This window comes from Aphelocoma coerulescens (assembly GCF_041296385.1).
Source record: "Aphelocoma coerulescens isolate FSJ_1873_10779 chromosome W unlocalized genomic scaffold, UR_Acoe_1.0 ChrW_unloc_scaf_1, whole genome shotgun sequence".
In the NCBI taxonomy this organism is placed as follows: Eukaryota; Metazoa; Chordata; class Aves; order Passeriformes; family Corvidae; genus Aphelocoma; species Aphelocoma coerulescens.
In genome coordinates, this window is record NW_027184080.1 from 13,478,518 (window position 1) to 13,488,739 (window position 10,222).

Consider the following 10,222-nt stretch of genomic DNA (forward strand, 5'->3'; position numbering starts at 1 on the left):
TTTCTTTGTTCCCTGGGGGCAGGTGACTCAGCACCTTTGTATCTAGTGGTTATTGCTGTTAACTTGGTTGTTGCTGATTTTCGTTTTAGTAAACTGGTATTTTTTCACTTATATTGTCTCACATTTGTCTCTCCTTATTGTTGAAAGGTGAGTGGTTAAAACTAAAGGGGAGGTAACTCATTTTGGAGTCTCTGCCCTGTATAATTATCCTAAACTAAAATAAGGAGTTTGCCAGAAGCCACTGTTTGCTGCTTGGGGATAGGCTTGGCATCAGTGAGCAGATGGTGAGCAATTGTATTATGCATAACTTGTTTTTCTTGGGATTTATTCCTCTCCCTCTGATTCAAAGGAATCTACTCAAGTGTCAGGAAAATTAATCCACAAACACCAGAGGTTTATGTCCAAAAAGGAGACAGAGGAGTCCTGTTACTTTATTCGAATAAAGGGAGAGGTCATGGGCATTTCCCATGGGGTCTCTCAAATTGTTAAGAGGATGCAGCCTCCTTTTTATCCTGATTTCCCGGCCGCATTTCCCTCTCTCTTCCCCCATTGGCTGAGGTACTTGAGAGGTACAGACTTCCGGAATCATTTAATACAAACCCCCTTTCTAATATGTACCACCTCCCCTCCCCCAATCTCTTCCTTGTGTCTCTTCTTTTGCTCTAAATCCAGGGATTAGCAGTCTTGAGTGAGTAACAGTCTGTGTCAATTAGTGGAATCCCTATGGAATTTGTGGTTCCTCCCATTGTTTCTTTTACCTCTCAGTATCTGGCCTTATCTTACCATCAGGCCCACAGTTTGTTTGTAAAGACACCTCCTTCTCATTCCTTTCAATCCCTCCTCTTTTATTTTCTCAGTAATTGTCTTTACAAACCTTAGTTATCATTGACTTAACTTTCTGTTCCTGGGTCTTTTTTGGTTTTGCAATTATTTGCAGTGACATAATTTTCTGTCCTTTTGTAGCCATTTCTGGATCTGTAGGCATGGCTACTACCTGCATCCCCTTGATCGCCTGCTGAATGAGCTGTGCTCAGCAAGGGATCATGCATGGTAAAAAGATTAGAGTTGCTATAGCACATAAGAGGAAAAAAGCATTCGTTTAACCCATAGTCCACCAGGTAACCACAAAACGTGTCCCATTCCCATCCTTTCCACATTTGGACTGGTACATGTGCTAACTTTCAAGAAGGTCAAGAGCTGTAGCTCTCTGGTTGGTTATTATTTTAAAGACAGCTTGTAACGTAATTATCCAATTTTAATTATAAATGGGTTCTCTGGCACCTGATATTAATTCATTAGGATTTCACGTTGGCTGGTCTATAGTGTTGTATGATTCGCTCAGGTGGCCATTTATCTTTTCCCCACTTTTGGGTACTCCCTCCAGCCAGGGTTGCATCAATTGACCACTTTTCTCTAATTAGATCATCATATACCTTGATTCCTAACTGATTTCCCTGAACTTGTGGTAGCAAAAAGAACAACAGTCTAATATACCCTACATAACATATTCCTGACCAGTTTGGAGGTAACCTGAGATGTTACCCATGGCCAGTCTTCAGATCCTCCTGGGCCTCTGCAGACCCAACAATTGCTAAAGTTAAAGGTTTTTGCTACTTCTTCTCCTAGGACTAAAAAGTGATTCTCCCACCTCTGGCCCAAACCTACCTGACAATATAAAGATAAGATTATTAAGAAAAACATTCTAATGGTGTAATCTAATCACCTAATCTAATTCTCACATTGTCTTCCCCACCACCTGTGGCGAGTGAAGGCACAGAAACCACTTAACATAAAGAAAACAATGACAGCAAGGATTAGCTCCCCAATGACTGGAGATCTGAAAGGAGGGATGCCCACACAGACTATTTCAGCAGACAGTCTGTGGGTAGGCACACGAGGCTTCCCCCAATGTCAATGCACTGGCTACTGCTCCGGTTCACTCCTGAGGAGTGTCAGTCGCAGCCTACGTCCTCCTCCACCGGAGATGTCCAAATCTTCGGGGCCTCAGAGACCTTGACCCAAGTGTGATGGGTCCACCCGTGTTCAGCTGTCTTGACGGCTGTTTCTGTGGTCAGTAACACTTGGAAAGGTCCATGCCACTTCACCACCAGTGGTGCTTCTTTTCACTCCTTAACTAGGACCCAATCTCCTGGTTGGATGTTATGAATAGCAAAGTCCAAAGGCAGGGTCTGTGCCAGCTGAGCTTCCTCAGCTCTCTTTGACGAGATTTCACAAGAAACAATATCTGGGTAACATATTGTTTTAAATATACATCTCTTATTTCTAACCCCCCCCCCCCCCCCCCACTAGGTTGAAAATTACAAGGGTAAGGAATTCCAAACATCAATTCAAAGTGAGATAATTGAATATCTCCTCCGGATTTGGCCCTTATTCTTGCCAAAGCCAGTGGCAAAAGTCGTACTCATGGCATCTTAGTTTCTAACACTAGCTTCAGAAGGTGTTTATTTCTCCATTCATTCTTTCAATCTGGCCTGAGCTCTGGGACTGCCGGAGGTATGGAGGTTCCATTGTATTTTTAACGCAGTCATAACCTCTTGAAGAATTTTTCCTTTAAAATGAGTTCCCCTGAGTCTATTGCTTCCACAATCCCGTATCTTGGAATTATTTGTTCCAAAAATACTTTAATAACTGATCCTGTAGTTGCTGAAGCAGTTGGAAATGCTTCTGGCCACCCTGTTAGCTGACATACTATTACCAGAATGTTACAAAAAGGATAGGATATTGGATTTTAGAAGTAGTAAGGCTAAGGCTCTGCTAGGCTGTAAGGCCTCAGGTGTAGAAATAGTTCTCTTGGGAAACAGGAATGGAATGTGCTGGGTGGGGAAGTTAGGAGTAGTGAATTAGCTGGGCATGGAGAACATGTCTAAAAGTAAATAGTTCTGGGTCGATATATGTTGCATGCAAGGGGGATTTCAGTGGTGGGAGTTCGACTGAGCATTATCTAAGACTAGACAACCATGAAGATATACGGCTTGGGGTATGATTATCAATTGTTAATGTTTTGTATGTGTGCCAATGTTTGAAACTGTATAAAGAGCTGAGTGAAACGATAGGTCTTTGGGAAGCCTGATTTGGGACACCAGTCCCCAGGTCCCCGGGCCCTGAATAAAGCACCGCATAAACTGACTCTCTGTTGGTTTGTGTTTGTGGTCGGTGGGCAACAGTTTTCTGGCGACCCAGATGGGACTCCGGGGGTCGTAGGGGCGGTTCGCGGGGTGATCTGCTCCGTGCCGGCACCAGGTGATTTCTGGGGAGACATCAGCCCATGCCCGACCCCGCGTCCGACGGACAACCGTGAGGTAAGCCCACAAGGTGCTTTATTCCTTTTAAACCGGTGGTGGTAGCCTGCCCGGTAAGACGAGTCTCTACTCGCAGGGTTGGGGCATTGGTTTGGGATTATAAAGCCTAGGCGCTGGCCGTCAGACAGAGCGAAAGCTTTGCCGAGCCAGCCCTTGCTTCTTGCGGCGACGAGATAAGCAAGGAGGGAATTGGATATTGTGGTAATTGGCATTGGTATTAGTCTGTGTGTTATTAGTTGTGTGCGTTATTGTGTGGTTGCATACCTCTGGAATGATGCCGTTGCGGGTGTTTCGGGCTTTGTCAAGTTCAGATAAGGATATTCCGGAGGATTCTCCCCTCGGGTGTTTGCTAAGTCATTGGAAGGAGGGTAAATTGGGACGGGAACTGCGGAAAAGAGAATTGATTGATTATTGTAATAAGGTATGGCCTGAATATGAAACTGGGGGGATGCAGTGGCCGTGGAATGGCACTATTAATTCTGAAATTATAACCCCCATGATGCGGTATTTACGGGAAAATGAGAAGTGGGATGAGATACCCTATTTGGATTTGTTTTATCAGCTAATAGGAAAAAAGGACTGGCAGAGGAAATGTGGAATGATGGTGTTAGAAACAGAACCAGAGGAAACGGGGGCAGGGGAAGAAGTGGTTTCGGAGGTTTTGTGAATCAGAATGTAGGGAACCAGATGATGGGTAGGGGTAGAGGTAAATTGGGGCCCAATCAGTGCGCCCGATGCTTCGCCGAAGGTCATTAGAAGAATGAGTGCCCCCTCAATTTGGGGATGGGGACACCGATGAGTAACTTTCCAGGAGGGAATCCCATGAATCAGGGAATGAATGCGAATGATGGGTTAAACCCTTTCGCGCCAGGACCACAAGGTGTCGCTCAAGCCTTTATGATGGGGAGCTATCAAAATCAGAGCTGACTAGATAAAGATCTAAAAGTGGTCCTGGAAGTTGACGGGGGGCCCAGGGAATTTAGGGTAGATACAGGAGCCACTTTCTCTGCAATCAATGAACAAATAGGACCGTTAAGTGATTCAGTTGTGAAAGTAGTAGGGGTGTCGGGGGAGGTGGTGGAGAGGTCATTCTTGCGGCCACTGGAAATCAAATTTGGAAACAAAGAATTGGATCACCAGTTTTTATATATGCCAAGCAGCCCGGAATGCTTGTTAGGGCGAGATTTATTATCGGCACTGGATGCAAAAATCATATTTGAGAAAGGGCGTGCTAAACTAGAAATCCCGGAGGGGAATCTGGCAAAACTTTTTGTGATTAAAGAGACAAAGACAGAGGAGATACCCCAGGAAATAGAGCAGGCAGTAGTCCCGTGGGTATGGGAAACAGGGACCCCGGGCAGATCCAGGGTAGCCGTTCCTGTGAAAATTGAATTAAAGGAAGGGGCACACCCGGTAAGAGTTCGACAGTACCCTATCAGTTTGGAAGCCAGGAAAGGAATTGCCCCAATGATCACGCAATTTATAGCATTAGGGATTTTACAAGAATGCGAATCGGAATTTAATACTCCAATCTTTCCGGTAAGGAAACCAAATGGGAAATACAGGTTGGTGCAGGACCTGAGAGCAGTAAATGCAATTGCCAAAGATATACACCCGGTGGTGGCCAATCCATATACATTGTTAACATCGATTTCTGAGAATTTTCAGTGGTTCACAGTGATTGATCTAAAAGACGCCTTCTTCTGCATCCCACTGGCCCCCGAGAGTCGACACATTTTCGCCTTTGAATGGGAAAGCCCAGACACTCGCCGCAAGCGACAGTTAACATGGACCAGGTTGCCACAAGGATTTAAGTGTTCACCCACCATTTTTGGAAACCAGCTAGCAAAGGAGTTAGAGGAATGGAAAACTACCAAGGTAAAAGATTCTCCTTTTTCTTATGTTGTTTTACAATATGTGGATGACATACTCCTGGGAACAGAGGAGCGGGGACTGTGCTCAAAGTTAACAATTGAACTATTAAACATGTTGGGTCAGGCAGGATACCGAGTATCCAAGGAAAAAGCGCAGCTGGTGCAACAGAAGGTGATTTATCTGGGATGTGAAATATCACAAGGAGTCAGGAGAATAGGGGTGAACCGCATTCAAGCCATCTGTGCAATCCCTGTACCACAAAATAATCAGGAACTAAGATCTTTTCTAGGAATGGTCGGCTGGTGTCGCCTGTGGATTCCGAATTTCGGACTTATGGCCAAACCACTGTATGAAACAATCAAGGAACCCGAATTCAAGTGGGGTAAGACACAGCACAAGGCCTTTCAGGAATTGAAGCAAGCACTCAAAGAGGCCCCCGCTCTGGGTCTGCCTGACCTGACAAAAGACTTTCAATTGTATGTGCATGAAAGGCAGAGATTAGCTTTAGGAGTACTCACACAGCGATTGGGGTCATGGAAGAGGCCCGTGGGGTACTTCTTGAAACAGCTAGACATGGTGAGTGGAGGGTGGCCAGGGTGTTTGCGAGCAGTGGCTGCTACGGTAATCCTAATTCAGGAGGCACGGAAACTGACACTGGGAAAACACATCACGGTATATGTACCTCACATGGTCATAGCCGTCTTGGAACAAAAAGGGGGGCATTGGCTCTCCTCCAGCAGAATGATGCAGTACCAGGCTCAGTTGCGGGAACAAGATGATGTTGAATTGAAAATAACCAACCATCTCAATCCAGCAGAATTCCTTAGGTCCACCCAAGAGGAAGGAGAACTGGAGCATGACTGCGTGGAGGTGATCGAACAAGTGTATGCCAGCCGTGAAGATCTGAAAGATGTCCCGATGGCAGATCCCGATGTGGAGCTGTTTACGGATGGATCCAGTTTTATGGAGCATGGAACCAGGTATGCAGGGTATGCTGTGGTGACACTCCAGGAAATAGTGGAAGCTAAAGCACTGCCTCCGGAAACTTCAGCGCAAAAAGCAGAAGTATGGGCGTTGGTAAGGGCATTGGTCCTTAGTAGAGACAGGAAAGTGAACATTTGGACTGATTCAAAGTATGCATTTGGTGTAGTTCACATCCATGGGGCTCTGTGGAAAGAAAGAGGACTTTTGACCTCTCAAGGCTCACAGATCAAACATAAGGAAGTAATAATTCAGTTGTTGGAAGCTGTACACTTACCTAAAGCAGTAGCGATCATGCATGTCCGAGGTCATCAAGCAGACTCCGGGAAGGAATTTCAGGGGAATCGGATGGCAGATGAAGCTGCGAAAAAGGCAGCCAGATTGGTCTGGACTCAAATGGCTCTGATACCGACAAGAGAAAATCCCGCTGCACCTTATTTGGAAGAGAAACCGTGCTACTCTCCAGAGGATGAACGGTTGGCACAATTCACTGGAGCAAGAAGGAATGTTGTAGGATGGTATGTAACACCGGTCGGACAAGTTATACTGCCAGTGGAATTAATGAAAGTAGTCATGAAAACTGAACATAACAAACTCCACTGTGGTGCAGAAGCATTGGTAGAACATCTAAAGAAAATAGTACTCTCTAATTCGATGATAACAATGGCCAAAAGAATAAATGCCACCTGCCCGATTTGCATTAAAAATAACCCGTTGGTTAGAAGACAGGTCCAAATGGGGAAAATACGTGTAGGGCCACAACCAGGGGATTACTGGCAAATAGATTTTTCCGAGTTACCAAAATCTCAGGCATACAAGTACTTACTAGTTTATGTGTGCACCTTTTCAGGATGGCCCAAAGCTTTCCCTTGCAGGACGAACCAGGCCAAGGAGGTAGTGAAAACCCTTCTCAAGGAAATTATTCCGAGGTTTGGGGTTCCTTTAGGAATATCATCAGATAGAGGACCACATTTTACTGCAGGAATCGTGCAGGAAGTTTCTACTATTCTGGGAATTCAGTGGCACTTACACACCCCCTGGAGACCTCAATCTAGTGGTCAGGTGGAACGAATGAATCAAACTCTGAAAAATCAAATTAAAAAGATTTGTCAAGAAGCTAAAATACAGTGGCCCCAAGCATTGCCTCTAGCCCTTCTGAGGATTAGGATTAAACCACGAGAAAGGATAGGGGTAAGTCCGTATGAAATTTTGTACGGCAAACCATATCATGCTGTAACCTATCAAGGGGACCCACATGTAATTGGGGATCAGATGATTGTAAATTATGTTTTGTCTTTAAATAAGACCCTTGCAGCACTGAGATCCACGCTGGAGTGGAATCGACCGTTACCTCTGGACACTCCTGCTCACGATATTCACCCAGGAGACCAAGTTTATGTGAAGAACTGGTCGGTGGAGCCTCTGAAGGAAACATGGGATGGCCCCCATCAAGTGATAATGACAACTTACACCGCCGTCGAGGTCGACGGGATCAACAGCTGGATCCATTACACACGGGTCAAAAAGGTCCCCTCCCGATGGTCGGTGGAACCCCTATCTCCCACAAGAATGGTGTTCAAAGCCAAAAATTAATGCTGTTGTTGTTACTCTTGAGTAAAATAATGATTGTTGAAACCTTTGTTAAAATCACAATACCTGAATCAAGGGTGTGGGTACCGGAGAAATCAAATGTAAATCTCACATGTTTGTTTGTCGATGACCAGGGAGCTGGATGGGACAGAGTCAGGGCACGATGGAAATTGATCACCAAAGATCAAATTCAAGATAAAGGAGTAGAAACGGTCTGGGATGAGAAGCAGCAAAAAGGTAGGACTACCCTGCAGATATCCAATGTAACAAAGGCCAGAACAGGAAAATATGCTTGTATAGTTTGGATAAAAGGGAGTTATGATTATGGATTCGTAAATCTTGACATTTTAAATATCTCCCAAACAGAACCGGAAAATAAGGTCCAGGTGACTCTCCCAAATGGGAAAGTAGATATGTGGGACGGACCTCCTCTCAGAATAAAATGTACTCATAAAATTGAGACAGGGTGTCAGAAACAGATTGGAATGAAATGGTGGAAATGGAACACGACACAGGAAATGTGGAATCCACAGGTACAAGGGACAAGTTGGTGGACGCAGGGAAATGAAAGCAGAGGATGGTTGAATATAACGAACTCAGAGATTGGTAGATCGGAGGGTAAATACCTTTGTGTTCTCGTTTGTGGTAATAGGGGAGGTTATGGGGTCAGGAAGGTAGAAGTGGTATTACAACAGGATCGAGGAATCAAGCCTGAACAGGAAATATATAACGCAAAGGAAGGGCAGGATTTGGTTTTAAGATGTAGGATACCAACTGAAAGCTACACTGAGTATGAATGGTGGTTTGGAGGACAGAACTTGGTGGCTCAAGGGAAATATCAAATTAGAAGAAAACCCCAAGAAATAGTGTTAGTAATTAAAGAGGTCCTGGAACAGCAAGATAATGGACAATACTGGTGTTGGGTTGCTCGAGATGATTGGTGGGCAACCGGGACGATTAGTGTTTATGTTGAAAGAACAAGGGTGACTCGGCAGGTACCAGAGGATGAAATCCGAACCAAACCAGAGAATCTGATTGTGGGTTTAATTAGGGATTTGGGGCAAACACAAAATGTATCAGCAATCACTGCATGTCTGCCTTTGCCCCATGCGGCAGGAGATCCTATACCATGGGGAATTATACCAGCTCCAGACATGCCTGCATCTAATCGAACAGTTACCTTAAGTTGTACCAAGGAGACTAGGATCCGAACTAAATTGGTTAATCGGACAAATGTGATAAGGAAACACTGGAAAACCCCGGGGAACCGAGCAGATTGTTACAAGCTTCCGAATGCTGTATTTACCAAAATCGGAAGATTCCATGGAGTAGGATGGTGTGAATACGATGAGAGGCAAACGCTAGAAGTCCCGGCAACTGAACAATATTTTGAAATAATATGCCAGAATGTTACAAACACAACTACCATGGAGCAATGGCAGACAATCTGGGGACCTAGTTTGTTAGAAACCTATAGTTACATAGGAACAGTTCAATGGTGTATTTATTGGAAGGGACGGAAAAACCAAACTTACTCAAAGACCTATCAAGGACAGGGTAGTTGGAGGAAAGATGCACCTGGAATGACCGATTGGAATTGCACTAAGGTCTTCACTTGTGACAGCCCAAGTGAGTCTGTGAGTCTACTGCCTGTAAAGGTACTTTTGAGATTTGGCTGTGAATGTAGGGGATATAACCACACGATAAAAGACAAAAATACAGAAGGAGAGTTAAACTGTAAAACTACATCAATCCGAGCTCCAGGAAATTTAGTTTGGGTAATGGGTCACGGACACTGGACCACTCATATGCCGGTAGACGGTCCAACTACACAAATTACTTTAGGAGTTCCAACTCTTTGTCCTCTTTGGAAATCGACAAAATTGACGGCCTCAGAAATACAAATGAGACATAAGCGAGATATAAGTCAGGAAATTGGAGACATAGGGTTAGAAGAAGGGGAAGATTGGCATGGACCTTCTTCAGGAGTTAAATTTGGGTGGGTATTAGAATCTCTCTTTGCACCAATATCATCATATCGAAACAGGGAAATGTACAAATTGTTGGGGCAAACAGAAAGGTTGGCAGCTGTGACCAAGAAGGGATTCAAGGACTTAAATCTGCAGTTACAAGCTTCGTCTAGGATGACAATTCAAAATCGGATGGCTTTAGATATGATATTGTTGAAGGAGCATGGCATATGTGGATATCTGCATGGTAGAGATGATCATTGCTGCATTCACATCCCGAATGTTACACAGGAAGTAGAAAAGGATATAAGTCAATTAGAACAGATTGAAGGAAAGGTGAATAATATTCAGAAAGAGGCAGAACATAATTGGGTTGGAGAACTGTTCAGCTCCCTGGGAATTCGGATGTCCGGGTGGATATCCTCAATTGTACAGTATGGAATCATGATTGTTATAATCATTTTAGTTGCCTTAATAGTATATAAG

General features: G+C 44.4%; 1 long non-coding RNA gene across 1 annotated transcript; it reads right to left on the reverse strand.

The window, feature by feature from the left end:
• Nucleotides 1–2,329: 2,329 nt before the first annotated feature.
• Nucleotides 2,330–7,019, reverse strand: LOC138102770 (uncharacterized). Its single transcript, XR_011147529.1, has 3 exons — nucleotides 6,454–7,019; nucleotides 5,714–6,362; nucleotides 2,330–3,705 (listed from the first exon to the last, which is right to left on the reverse strand). It is a non-coding gene; the product is annotated as an uncharacterized lncRNA (long non-coding RNA).
• Between the last annotated feature and the right edge of the window lie 3,203 nt (nucleotides 7,020–10,222).